This window comes from Rattus norvegicus, chromosome 15, assembly GCF_036323735.1.
Source record: "Rattus norvegicus strain BN/NHsdMcwi chromosome 15, GRCr8, whole genome shotgun sequence".
In the NCBI taxonomy this organism is placed as follows: domain Eukaryota; kingdom Metazoa; phylum Chordata; class Mammalia; order Rodentia; family Muridae; genus Rattus; species Rattus norvegicus.
This window is the reverse complement of record NC_086033.1, coordinates 98,154,730-98,168,085: the sequence shown is the minus strand read 5'-3', so window position 1 is coordinate 98,168,085 and position 13,356 is coordinate 98,154,730. Positions and strand designations below refer to the sequence as shown.

General features: G+C 39.3%; 1 pseudogene; it reads right to left on the bottom strand.

The window, feature by feature from the left end:
- Positions 1 to 224: 224 nt before the first annotated feature.
- On the bottom strand, positions 225 to 9,721 carry LOC108353012 (40S ribosomal protein S17 pseudogene; annotated as a pseudogene).
- Between the last annotated feature and the right edge of the window lie 3,635 nt (positions 9,722 to 13,356).

Here is a 13,356-nt window from a genome sequence, read left to right as displayed (position 1 = left end):
AGCCACACTAGTATATTTTCTGTACCTTATAACATCTCTAGGCTCAATGTATGAAAAAGGAAGCATTCTCATGAAAATATAAATCTATAACTTTAGTTTGTATGCATTTTGTAAACTATAAAGTGATAGGATTGAAAAATAATTATTTCAAATTTATTGTCTGATACAAATTTAGAAATTACTTTCTTTTGTCTTCAGGTTTATTGAAAATGTGTCATAACAGATTAAACAGCTCCATGTGGTGCTTTGAAATTTATTGCAACCATAGGCTGAGGGACCTGCAGGTTGGAGAGCCGGCCAAAGTCCAGAAGCTTCAGCACTTCCTGGGTGTCAGGATCTACCTCAATGATCTCCTGATCTATGGTTGAGACCCCAGGAACATAATTATCTGTCCTCTGTCTTCTTTCTGTAACTTGATAGGGATTCTTCTTACAGGACCTCTCTGAATCTGCTTCACCAGATACGTGACATTGTTGCCTATCTTTTGACAAGTTTCTTGCTAGGGATTACAGTGATCTCCTTGTATACACGCTTGTTGGTGCGGAAGTCATTACCCAGGCAGGTGTGGTACTTCTCAATGATGACCCAGGCTGCCTTCTTCACAGGCTTGGTGTGAACACTGCCTCTGCTTGCAGGTTTTGTAAAAGAGTAGAAATTACTTTTTTTTTATTTTAAAGAAAATTTCCTTTGACATCTCTTTATGAATTGATTTGGCATTTTTTTCTTTTTGAAGTATCAAATCTGCATCGTATGTCTGAGCCCTCAGCTTTTCCTCACTGCCTGCAGGGGTAAACAGAATCACCGTGAAAATTTTAATGCCGACAGAAAGGAATGTAGGTGAACCCAAAGACTGGGCTGGAAGAGGAAAAAATCTGGATTCTGATTCAAGTATTAGCCAGGTTTTCCGAAACACCTGGAACAAGGTGATTGTGATTTCCATTGTTCAAAGATTAATACCATGACAAACTGGGAGATTGTATGAAGATTTCTTGTATATGCCATTATTTTTTATCAAGGTTCAAAAGCACAGTGTCAGGGTCATATGAGGGTAATCACACAGAAGAGGTGATCATGACAGAGAGGTTTTTTTTTTCCATCTTTTTTAAATTGGGTATTTCTTATTTACATTTCAAATGTTATTCCCTTTCCCGGTTTCCAGGCCAACATCCCCCTAATCCTTCCTCCTCCCCTTCTACATGGATGATCCCCTCCTCATTCTCCCCCAATTACCACCATCCCACCAAGAATCCTGTTCACTGGGGGTCCAGCCTAGGCAGGACCAAGGGCTTCCCTTTCCACCGGTGCTCTTACTAGGCTATTCATTGCTACCTATGAGGTTGGAGCCCAGGGTCAGTCCATGTATAGTCTTTATATAGTGGCTTAGTCCCTGGAAGCTCTGGTTGGTTGGCATTGTTGTTTATATGTTGAAAGAGCCCCTTCAGCTCTTTCAGTCCTTTCTCTGATTCCTTCAACGGTGGTCCCGTTCTCAGTTCAGTGGTTTGCTGCTGGCCTTGCCTATGTATTTGCTGTATTCTGGCTGTGTCTCTCAGGAGAGATCTACATCCTGTTCCTGTCAGCCTGCACTTCTTTGCTTCATCCATCTTATCTAGTTTGGTGGCCCACATGTGGGGCAGGCTCTGAATGGGCATTCCTTTACCCTGTGGTCTAAACTTTGCCTCCCTATTCCCTCCTATGTGTATTCTTTTTCCCCTTTTAAAGAAGGAGTGAAACATCTGTATTTTGGTCATCCTTCTTGAGTTTCACGTGTTCTGTGCGTTTATGGTAATTTGAGCATTTGAGCTAATATCCACTTATCAATGAGTGCATATTATGTGTGTTTTTCTGTGATTTGGTTACCTCACTCAGGATATTTTACAGTTTCATCCATTTGCCTATGAATTTCATAAAGTCATTGTTTTTGATACCTGAGTAATATTCCATTGTGTAGATGTACCACATTTTCTGTGTCCCATCCTCTGTTGAAGGGCATCTGGGTTCTTTCCAGATTCTGGCTATTATAAACAAGGCTGCTATGAACATTCTGGAGCATGTGTCTTTGTTGTATGTTGGAGCATCTTTTGGGTATATGCCCAAGAGAGGTATAGCTGGATCCTCAGGTAGTTCAATGTCCAATTTTCTGAGGAACCTCCAGACTGACATCCAGAATGGTTGTACCAGTCTGCAATCCCACCAACAATGGAGGAGTGTTCCTCTTCCTCCACATCCTCGCCAGCATCTGCAGTCACCTGAGTTTTTGATCTTAGCCATTCTCACTGGTGTGAGGTGAAATCTCAGGGTTGTTTTGATTTGCATTTCCCTTATGACTAAAGATGTTGAACATTTATTTAGGTGCTTCCCAGCTATTCCTCATTCTTCAACTGTGAATTCTTTGTTTAGCTCTGAACCCCATTTTTAATAGGGTTATTTGTCTCCCTGCAGTCTAACTTTGCGAGTTCTTTGAATATTTTGGATATAAGTCCTCTATCAGTTGTAGGATTGGTAAAGATCTTTTCCCAATCTGTTGGTTGCCGTTTTGTCCTAACAACAGTATCCTTTGCCTTACAGAAGCTTTGCAGGTTAATGAGATCCCATTTGTCGATTTTCCAGCCTTTTACTCTGAGGTAGTGTCTGTCTTTGTCTTTGATGTGTGTTTCCTTTAGGCAGCAAAATGCTGGATCCTCATTATGTATCCAGTTTGTTAATCTGTGTCTCTTTTTTTGGGCATTGAGTCCATTGGTTTTGAGAGATATTAAGGAATAGTGATTGTTGCTTCATGTTATCTTCATATTTGGACGTGAGATTATGTTTGTGTGCTTGTCTTCTCTTAGTTTTGTTGCAAAACAATTAGTTTCTTGTTTTTCCTAGGGTGTAGCTTGTCTCCTTGTGTTGGGCTTTACCATTTATTATCCTTTGTAGGGCTGGATTTGTAGAAAGATGTGTAAATTTCCTTTTGTCATGGAATATCTTGGTTTCTCCATATATGTTAATTGAGAGTTTTGCTGGATACAGTAACCTGGGCTGGCATTTGTGTTCTCTTAGGGTCTGTATGACATCTCTCCAGGCTTTCATGGCCTCTGGTGAGAAGTCTGGTGTAATTCTGTTAGGTCTGCCTTCATATGTTACTTGACCTTTCCCCCTTACTGCTTTTAATATTCCTTCTTTGTTTTGTGCATTTGGTGTTTTGACTATTATGTGACAGGAGGAGTTTCTTTTCTAGTCCAATCTATTTGGAGTTCTGTAGGCTTCTTGTATGTTTATGGGCATCTCTTTCTTTAGGTTAGAAAAGTTTTCTTCTATAATTTTATTGAAGATATTTACTGGTCTTTTGAGTTAGGAGTCTTCACTTTCTTCTATACCTATTATCCTTATTTTTGATCATCTCATCGTGTCCTGGATTTCCTGTATGTTTTGGGCCAGTAGCCTTTTCTGTTTTATATTATCTTTGACAGTTGTGTTGAAGATTTCTATGGAATCTTCTGCTCCTGAGATTCTTTCTTCTATCTCTTGTATTCTGTTGGTGATGCTTGTATCTACAGCTCCTTGTCTCTTCCTTTGGTTTTCTATATCTAGGGTTGTCTCCCTTTGTGCTTTCTTTACTGTTTCTATTTCCATTTTCAATTCCTTCACCTGTTTTATTGTGTTTTCCCGTAATTCTTTCAGGGATTTTTGTGTTTCATTTCTAACGGCTTCTATTTGTTTACTTGTATTTTCCTGCATTTCTTTATGTTGTTCCAATTGTCCTCCATAATTATGATCAAATGTGATTTTGAATATAGATCTTGCTTTTCTGGTGTGTTTGGGTATACAGTGTGTGCTTTGGTGGGAGAATTTGGCTCTGATGATGCCATGTAGTCTTGGTTTCTGTTACTTGGGTACCTGTGCTTACCTCTCACCATCAGGTTGTCTCTGGTGTTACCTTGTTCTGCTATTTCTGACAGTAGCTTGACAATCTTATAAGCCTGTGTGTCAGGAGTGCTGTAGATCTGTTTTCCTGTTTTCTTTCAGCCAGTTATGGGAACAGAGTGTTCTGCTTTCAGGCATGTAGTCATTCCTGTCCACTGGCTTTCAGCTGTTCCTGTGGGCATGTGTCCTGAGTCCACCAGTCAGGACACTTGGAGCAGAAAAGTTGGTCTTACCTCTGGTCTTGGGCCTGACATTGCTCCTTGGGGCTAGGTTTCAGCTCTCTGTGAGGGCAGCAGTCAGAAGGGCCTGCTCCTCCTTCCTGGTCCCTGTGTGTATGGGTCCCTGGTGGTGGTAGGCGTTTTCCTCTAGAGTCAGAAATGTGGGTAGAGAGAACTTTCCAACAGAGAATTTTAAAGGGATAGCACCATTCCTAAACTGTACTCCTACATCACAAAACTTTTTGTTTCAGCTTAATATTGAAATTGTTGAAGGTCGATGTACTATTGAGGACAGTGTTTCCTCAGTCTTGAGCTTCTGTCAATAATTAATAGGGCCCCATTTGTCCTTCCCCATCCCTTGCTGCAATGCATAGAAGTTATTAGGTCATAAAACCAAATCAAAAGGTATAAATAGGAAAAAGGCTCTTGTGGGGAGGAGAAAGGGTTGACAGGTATACAAGGGAGACTAGAGAGTCTGGCAGGTGAGTGTTATCAGAATGCATTGTGCATGTGTGGCATGGCCAAGGACTAAATCCATTCTAAGAAAAACTTAGTGCCTTAAAATCTACTAATGTGATGCAATATAGAGATGAGAGGAACTTGGTTTTTAAGACAAGTCATTTTTAATCTTTCTCTGATTTAATGGGTCAGAATTGTCTTGGCAGAAGAAATATGAAAATTTGTTGCACCCTGACAAAATGAATCAATCATTGAGCTACAAATTATGGTCAATAGGGTGACAGCAACAGAAATGCAGAGGGCAGGGTAGAACCCCCATTCAGGAGGAAGACAGTGAAAGATGTGTTCTCCATGACTATAGATAAGGGTTCTTATTTACATGCTTGTGCTTGAAATCGCCCTTGTGAAAATCAATGACGATGGCTTCAGCTATAAAAGCCCATGGAAGTGAATCCACTTTAAATTTTACTCAGTGATGTTACAAGTGTTTGGCCGCTATTAGACAGTCTTTTCAGAAGATTTATGATAATAAGTATTCCTCACAAAGCCTGTAATTCTAAGGAACAAAGAGTGATCCTGCATTCATTGTGTATGATTAATGACTCCCACCTAACGAGGAAAAACATTTGCAGGACTAATCTACAATTGTAAGTGAAAATGAACTTTATAAAGAGATTTTTCTTGTTATTGTCAACAAAAAAAGGAGTTTTGCTTATGGAAGACATTTGCAAGTATTTGCATCAACTCACAAGAAATATTACTTTCAGCAATAAGACATTTTTCTAATTTGTATCATAATTAAAAATTCCTATTCTGTAAAATCTTGCAACTTTAAGCCTACTTCCTAAAATTTAGTAGATTTTTCTGATACCTGACATATGAGATAAAGATATGATATAAGTGGACAGGCTTTCTCAACCCCAATAATCATAGTAAAAAATATCATTAAAATCATTAAAACCAGTCATCTTTCCTTGAATTTTTTTTCTTTTTTTTTTCTTTTTTTTCGTAGCTGGGGACTGAACCCAGGGCCTTGTGCTTGCTAAGCAAGTGCTCTACCACTGAGCTAAATCCCCAACCCCAAAATCAGTCATCTTTCCTTGAAAGATGAAAAGCAAATAGTGTAGAAAGGTTTTTCTGTTATTTGAAAATTACTTTTATTGGACATAGTGTTAACTGAGGACCTAGCTATACCACTCCTGGGCATACACCCAAAAGATACTCCACAATGTTCTTAGAAGCCTTATTTATAATTGCCAGAAGCTGGCAAGAACCCAGATATCCTTCAAGAGAAGAATGGATATGGAAAATGTGGTAAATTTACACAATGGAGTACTACTCATCTATTTAAAACAATGACTTCATGGACTTCCTATGCAAATGAACGGAAATAGAAAATATCATCCTGAGTGAGGTAACCCAGTCACAAAAGTACACACATGGTATGTACACAATCACGGATAAGTGGATATTAGTCCAAAAGCTCGGAATCCCCAAGATACAATCCACAGACCACATTCAGCTCAAAAGGAAGGAAGTCCAAAGTGTGGATGCTTCAGTCTTTCTTAGAAGGGGGAACGAGGAATGAAAGAGTTGAAGGGGCTTGCAACTGCATAAGAACAATGCCATCCAACCAGAGCTTCCAGGGATGAAACTACTACCCAATGACTATACATGGACTGACCCTGGGCTCCAACTGCATAGGTAGCAGAGAACAGCCTTGTTGGGGCACCAGTAGAAGGGGAAGCCCTTGGTCCTACCAAGGTTGGACTCCCAGTGTAAGGGATTATTGGGGGAGACTATAATGAGGCATCGATGTGTAGGGGAACACCCATATAGAAGGGGAAGGGGGGCTAGGTGGGTGATGCACAGGAAATCAGGAAAGGGAATAACATTTGAAATGTAAATAAGAAATACCCAATTTAATAAAAATGGAAGAAAAAAAGAAGGGGGAACAAAATATTCACAGGGGGAAATATGGAGACAAGTGTGGAGCAGAACTGATGGAAAGGCCATCCAGAGACTGCCCCACCTGGGGATCCATCCCATATTAAGACACCAAACTCAGACAATATTTCTGATGCCAAGAAGTGCATGCTGATAGGAGCTTGATATAGCTGTTTCCTGAGAGGGTTTGCCAGAGCATGACAAATAGAGGGATGGATGCTCATAGCCAACCATTGTACTGAGAATGGGGTCCCCAGTGGAGGAGTTAGAGAAAGGACTGAAGAAGCAGAAGAGGTTTTCAACCCCACAAGAGAACAATAATATCAGTCACCTAGACCCTCTAGAGCTCCCAGGGACTAAACCACCATTCAAAGAATACGTATGTATATGGATCTATGCCTCCAGTCACATACATAACAGAGGATAGCCTTGATGGGCATCAATGGGAGGAGAGGCTCTTGGTCCTGTGAAGGCTTGATGACCCAGTTTGGGGAATGTCAGGGCGGGGAGGTGGGAGGAAATGGGTCAGTGAGTTGGGGAGCACCCTCATAGAAGCAGGGGAGGGAAGATGTGATAGTGGGTTTCTAGAGGGGAAACCAGGAAAGGGACATCCAATAAAAGAAAACAAAAAATAATATCCAGTAGGATGAATGAAAAGAAAAAATACTTTTATTATGCTTAATTGCATGTATGTGGTATGAGTCTCTTTGAGGGTAAGTGTATTGTGAATGCAAGTCACTGAGAAGGCTAGAGACTTCCAATCCCTCTGGAACTTGACTTGCACATTTCTTGAAGTCATGAGTTGTCTTATCTCTGGACTGGTTTCTGCCTCATAAATCAGAGGCAGATTGATTTATGTTTTTTAATAAACATAAATGGCTGGTATATTGTTTCTTTCAATACAGCCAGACCACTTCTTAGGATCCTATGCAACTGAACTAGGTCAGATCAGTGTCAATGTTCACCTGTCTTCCGATTAATGTTTTCAAAATCTGTATTGCTTTGCATGTCAAGAAGAAACACACATCGCCAGTCAACCAATATCTGCTTCTGAACACAGCTTCATGCCTTGTCTTTCCCTGCTCCTGGTAGCCATCTCAAATGGCTTTCTCCAGCTTGAAACCATATTTTTTCTTGCTGCATATGGCCATCTATTTTGCTTATAGCTTTGTATAGATTAAATGCCCTGTAGCAGTCAATAAAGGTTTGTTGATTATCTGACTGTAAACCCTTCACCTCTCTTTCTTTATCTCATGATACATTCAACTACTGTTACCTCTGAGTATTAAGGGCATCCACTCTCTCACAGGGTGAGAAATGTCACGTACCAGTTTCATCCCAATTTGAACTCAAAGAAAACTACAGCTAGTTACATCTCAATTAACTCCCATACTGCTCATGTGGTCATAGTGAAGGGGGTACGATTCTTTAATGATAATACTGTCTTGTGGGGTCCCTATCCCAATTCTCAGACATAAACACACCAACAACACTTTCTAGGTAAAGTACTGCCCAAGGAAGCCACAGATTCCATTTTTCTACCTACAGATTTTGCGATGTGGATTTTTGAGGCCCAGAAATGGAATGTTCTCAATCCAAGTCCTCATATGGAATTTTCAGAGACTGGAAAAGGAATCAAAGGTAGGGAAATCTTGCTTCAAAGATTTAGGAGAAGCTATCACAGTAGAGACAGCATATCTTCAGTATCGGCACGAAGCACATACAGAGTAGAAGTTCAGTTTTGGAAGAGTATTTTGTTTTTGTATTTGTGTTTCTTTTTCATTGAGAAACAAATCTGGAAGGTGTCCCAGCCACTGTGATCCAAGTTCATGGCCCTTCATCCCGTATTGTTTTCATTTCCACTTTGCCACAGGACAGAACGTTCAGGGAACAGGGAGCAGAAGGCAGGCAAAGACACCAGCTTCTCTGTTGGAATTAGATGCGCGATGCAAAGCTAAATATAATTTTTTGAACTTGTGTGAGATAAATCAGAGAGCTACTGTGAAATATCTGGGAAAGGAAAATCTGGTTTTACCTTTAAGCTGACCATGATTTAAGTTAAAAAAAAAAGGAAGGAAGGCCAAATTCATTACGGAAAGTAGTTAGAAACTTTGGATGGTCTCCATAATTTGCTTTGTTATATATGTGATAATGAGAATAAAGTAAAATCTGCAATTTGAACTTTCATACTTTGCTCATGATGTTTCTTGCCCTGATTTTCTTAATATTCAGGCTTGATACTTTGGAAAGGAAGAGATATGCACATACTTTTATTATAATTATTAAGATGAAGACTGCTACTCCGATTCACTGAACATCTTCTATATTGAGTTTGCCTCTGTCTCTTGCAAGAAAGCCATGGAAAAGAGGAGATGATCTCCCCTCTAACCTCCTAAAGTCAGCTACTCTTTTCCTCATTGGGGATTATTTAAAGTTTATTGCCAGTAAGTAATTAGAAAGAATTAAACGCTAACTACAGTGTATGTGATCCACTTTCTGACACGCACTGTATGGCATATAGAATAGAATGGTTTCAGGGAATTAGTTAAATAATGGGTGGAAAGAACTCGGTAAGGTGGAGCATAAACTGGGAACCTGCACCGTGTTAAGCACATGCTGATGAGTTAACAAGTCTTAATGGAACTCCTTCTCAGGTAATAAAGGAGCTAAAGCAATAAAAATGCAATTGGTTAGTTGACAAGGATCTTTAGACTGGCAAAGTGCCATGAAATTAGACCATCAAGTGGCAGTTTGTGTCACTCACTACTCGTCACAGAAGGTAGTTAATCATTTCTAAAGCATGTTTGCCTTCTGGAGAACGGTTTTCAGGGACTGCTCAGTAACCTCTCTTCATGGTAGTGTTAGTTTGTTCTGTCTGCTTAACTTTCACTATCGTCAGTTTGGGAGCTTCTTAATTATATTCCAGGGATTTCATAGTCATTTTTAATTGTCTGAAAAGTGTCTTGATGTATATACATCTTAATAGCATCTGCACTATACCTGCTTTCCAATGCTGCTTGTCATCCCAGCAAAACCTAAACCAACACGTTTAAAAGACATGAGATGTCTTTTACTTATTCACTTTACATCCCACTCACTGAGCCCCTCCCAGTCAGCACCTCCCACAATATTTCTCTCAAACCCCCTCACCTTCTCCTCTGTGCAGGTGGAGCCTCCCTGATTACTTCCTCCATCCTGGCGCTTCAAGTCTCTGTGAGGCTAGTTACTTCCTCTCGGAGTGAGGCTAGAAAGGCAAATAGCTGGAACGTATCCTACATACAGTCAACAGCTTTTGGGACAGCCCCATCTCCAGTAGTTCTAGAATCACATGAAGCTGCACATCTACTATATATGTATGTATGTTCCTATGTATATATGTATGTATGTATGTGCAGGGAGGCCTAGGGTCCAGCCTGTGTATGTTATTTGGTGGTTCACTTTTAAATAGCAAGTTGTCTGTATGTATAAGATCATTGAGTAAAACCTTAGTAAGTAAAAAATATCAATATATTTTTCAATGCAAACCCTTGACACATTTTATGGAAACAAATTATATGTTTCCATTACAAGGCTTTAACAAGACAGCAGAACCACTGTCTCCACGGGAGGTGACATGAAGATATAAGATTTACCCATTAGAAATATGAGAGAGAGATTGTGGTTGAAGATTGAATAACACATTCAATTTTGACTTTAGAAATGTCTGTATTATTCCATTGACATTAGTCAATAGTAGAAATAAAACCCTAAAATTTAAGCATAGATTTTATGGTAGTTATTTTGGAAAGAATGACCAATCTGAAGTTTATAGGTAATACAATTTGGGAGTGAATACCCATTGAATGGTGTAGAGTGAGAATCAGCAATGCTTCTCGCCATGGAGAGAGTAGCAGCTCGTATGACGGGAGTAGAGAGGCACACATTCTTGAGACAGAAATGAGTCATGACTTTCTGACGCAGAACACATAGAATAAAGCATCGGTGCTTGAGAATAACACATATATTGCAAATAAATATGAATATTCTGTTTGATTTGGTTTTTCTTCCTTCCTTCCTTCCTTCCTTCCTTCCTTCCTTCCTTCCTTCTTTCTTTCTTTCTTTCTTTCTTTCTTTCTTTCTTTCTTTCTTTCTTTCTGATCTGGGTCATCAGCAGTAGAGGATACTCCTATTGTAGCAAAAAAAATTTTTGCTCTGTCTTCTCTTCTCATTCTGGAGAATCTGATATTTACAACTGGTTATTCTGTGCTTGGGTCACAAAACAGAGGGCCTTGGATGCTGGCAAGCTGGACTCTGAAAATGGGCATCAACATTGACGATGAGAAGAGTTGGCAGATTAGAGAAGGGATTGCCGAGGGCTTAGAGAATTTTTCGGTATAGTGCTTCATCAGTCTTGGCCTCCTGTCTTTCAATATTCCTCAGCAGTAAAATAATGATGGAAATACCAAAAAGTACTGTGTGGTGCTTGGTAAATGCACGATTTATTGCTGCTGTAACATTTATTTAGCTCATCACTTTCTTGGGATTTCTTAAAGATTTGGGTACATTTAAGATTTCCCAAAAGCTTCATAATTAGTGTATCTGAAACACCAAGAGAGCATGTAAAATCCTCTTCCATTTAATATCATCTTGACATTTCACTTGTAATGTGAAGGAGATAAAAGGATCAGCATTTACTACTCAATTTCTGTATCTTTTACTTTGCTAACTACCCCGATTTAACCGGCAGTTTTCTCTGTAATATGTAATACTGTGCTGCATTTTGCAGAACTAAATGGTTTTTAAAGTTTGTGTTGAGGGACATTTTGAGCTTTGCATTTATTTTGTATGTGCACTTTGTGACTTTTAAGTGTGACCTTCCATTGCAGATGAGAAATAATGGACTTGCTACTTGTTCCCCCATTTGTTAATGAGAACCTGTGCAGCCTTAGAAGTTTTAGAATATCTAACATGGGTTTGAACTAATAAATATTTTAAGGTTCTTTGGAGATATTTTTCCAAGCATTATGTCAGCAGAACTCAGTGTAGATAGATTTTTTAAAAAAATTCCTAACATGTTTTGCTTTTTATAACCTTACAAATAGGTATTTACTAAATATTTAATAACTACTTTAAAGGGATTCAAAAATTGTAAAGTAAAATGTTTGCAAACTCTACATTTTGGCTGTGTGTAATTGCTTCTCATATTATGCGTAGGCCAAAGCATAATATCTCATTCCATTTTTGCCCTTGGCCTTCTGTATTTCATAAGTACTCAGACAGAAAGGGCCGTCAGTTTGAAATATCTTAGCAAAGAGGCCGAAAAACAAAAGCAAAAAGATACCCTGACTTTCAAAGATCACACTTTCAATGCTGCTTCTTTAGATTTCAGAAAGAAAAAAGTATACTTGTGCTCCAGTAATTGGCTAAAGAGAGACCTGCCAGGAGACCACAGGGCTTATGAACCATGGACAAACTGGGGACAGGATCCTTCTGATTTCTATCTGTACCTAGGAGTTAATCCTGTGGCACAGAACTCCAGGCCCAAATCCTGCCCCAAGACAGCGAGTCCTCCAGGAGCTGTGACTCTTAAGGTCACAGGCTTAACAGGCTCACAGGAGGGACAGGCTCCAATCATAGACAGCAAGACCAACTAACATGAGAGATAACCAGATGACAAGAGACAAGCACAAGACCATAAGAGACAGAAACCAAGGCTACTCGGCATCATCAGAACCCAGTTCTCCCACCACAGCAAGTCCCGGATACCCCAACACACCAGAGAAGCAAGGTTCTGATTTAAAGTCACATCTCATGATGATGATAGAGGACTTTAAGTAGGACATAAATAACTCCCTTAAAGAAATACAGAAGAACATAGGTAAAGAGGTAGAAGCCCTTAAAGAGGAAACACAAAAATCCCTGAAAGAATTATAGAAAAACACAATCAAACAGGTGAAGTAATTGAATAAAATGATCAAGGAACTAAAAATGGAAATAGAAACAATAAAGAAATCACAAAGAGAGACAAACCTACAGATAGAAACCCTAGAAAAGAAATCAGATTCCAGCATCATGAACAGAATACAATAGATAGAATCTCAGGGGCAGAAGATACCATAGCAAGCATTTACACAACAGTCAAAGGAAATGCAAAATGCAAAAAGCTCCTAACCCAAAACATCCAGGAAATCCAGGACACAATGAGAAGATCAAACCTAAGAATAATAGGTATACTCTCTCCCGCTCTTCCTCTCTTCTGCTCTCTCTCTCTCTCTCTCTCTCTCTCTCTCTCTCTCTCTCTCTGCTTCTCTTCCTCTCCTGGCTTGACACGATAAAAAAAAAAGAATAATAGGTATAGAAGAGAGTGAAGACTCCCAACTTAAAGGGCCAGTAAATGTCTTCAACAAAATTACAGAAGAAAACTTCCCTAACCTAAAGAAAAAGATGCCCATAAACATGCAAGAAGCCTACAGAACTCCAAATAGAGTGGACGAGAAAAGAAATTTCTCCTGTCACATAATAGCCAAAACACCAAATGCGAAAATCAAGGAAAGAATATTAAAAGCAATAAGTGAAAAGGGTAATTAGCATATAAGGGCAGACCTATCAGAATTACACCAGACTATAAAAGTCAGAAGATCCTGGGCAGATGTCATACAGACCCTAAGAGAAAAGAAATGCCAACCCAAACTACTATACCCAGCAAAACTCTCAATTAACATAGATGGAGAAACCAAGACAGGACAAAATCAAATTTACTCACTATCTTTACACAAATCCAGCCCTACCAAAAAAGAAAAAAATAGATGGAAAACTCCAACACAAGGAGGGAAACTACACCTTAGAAAAA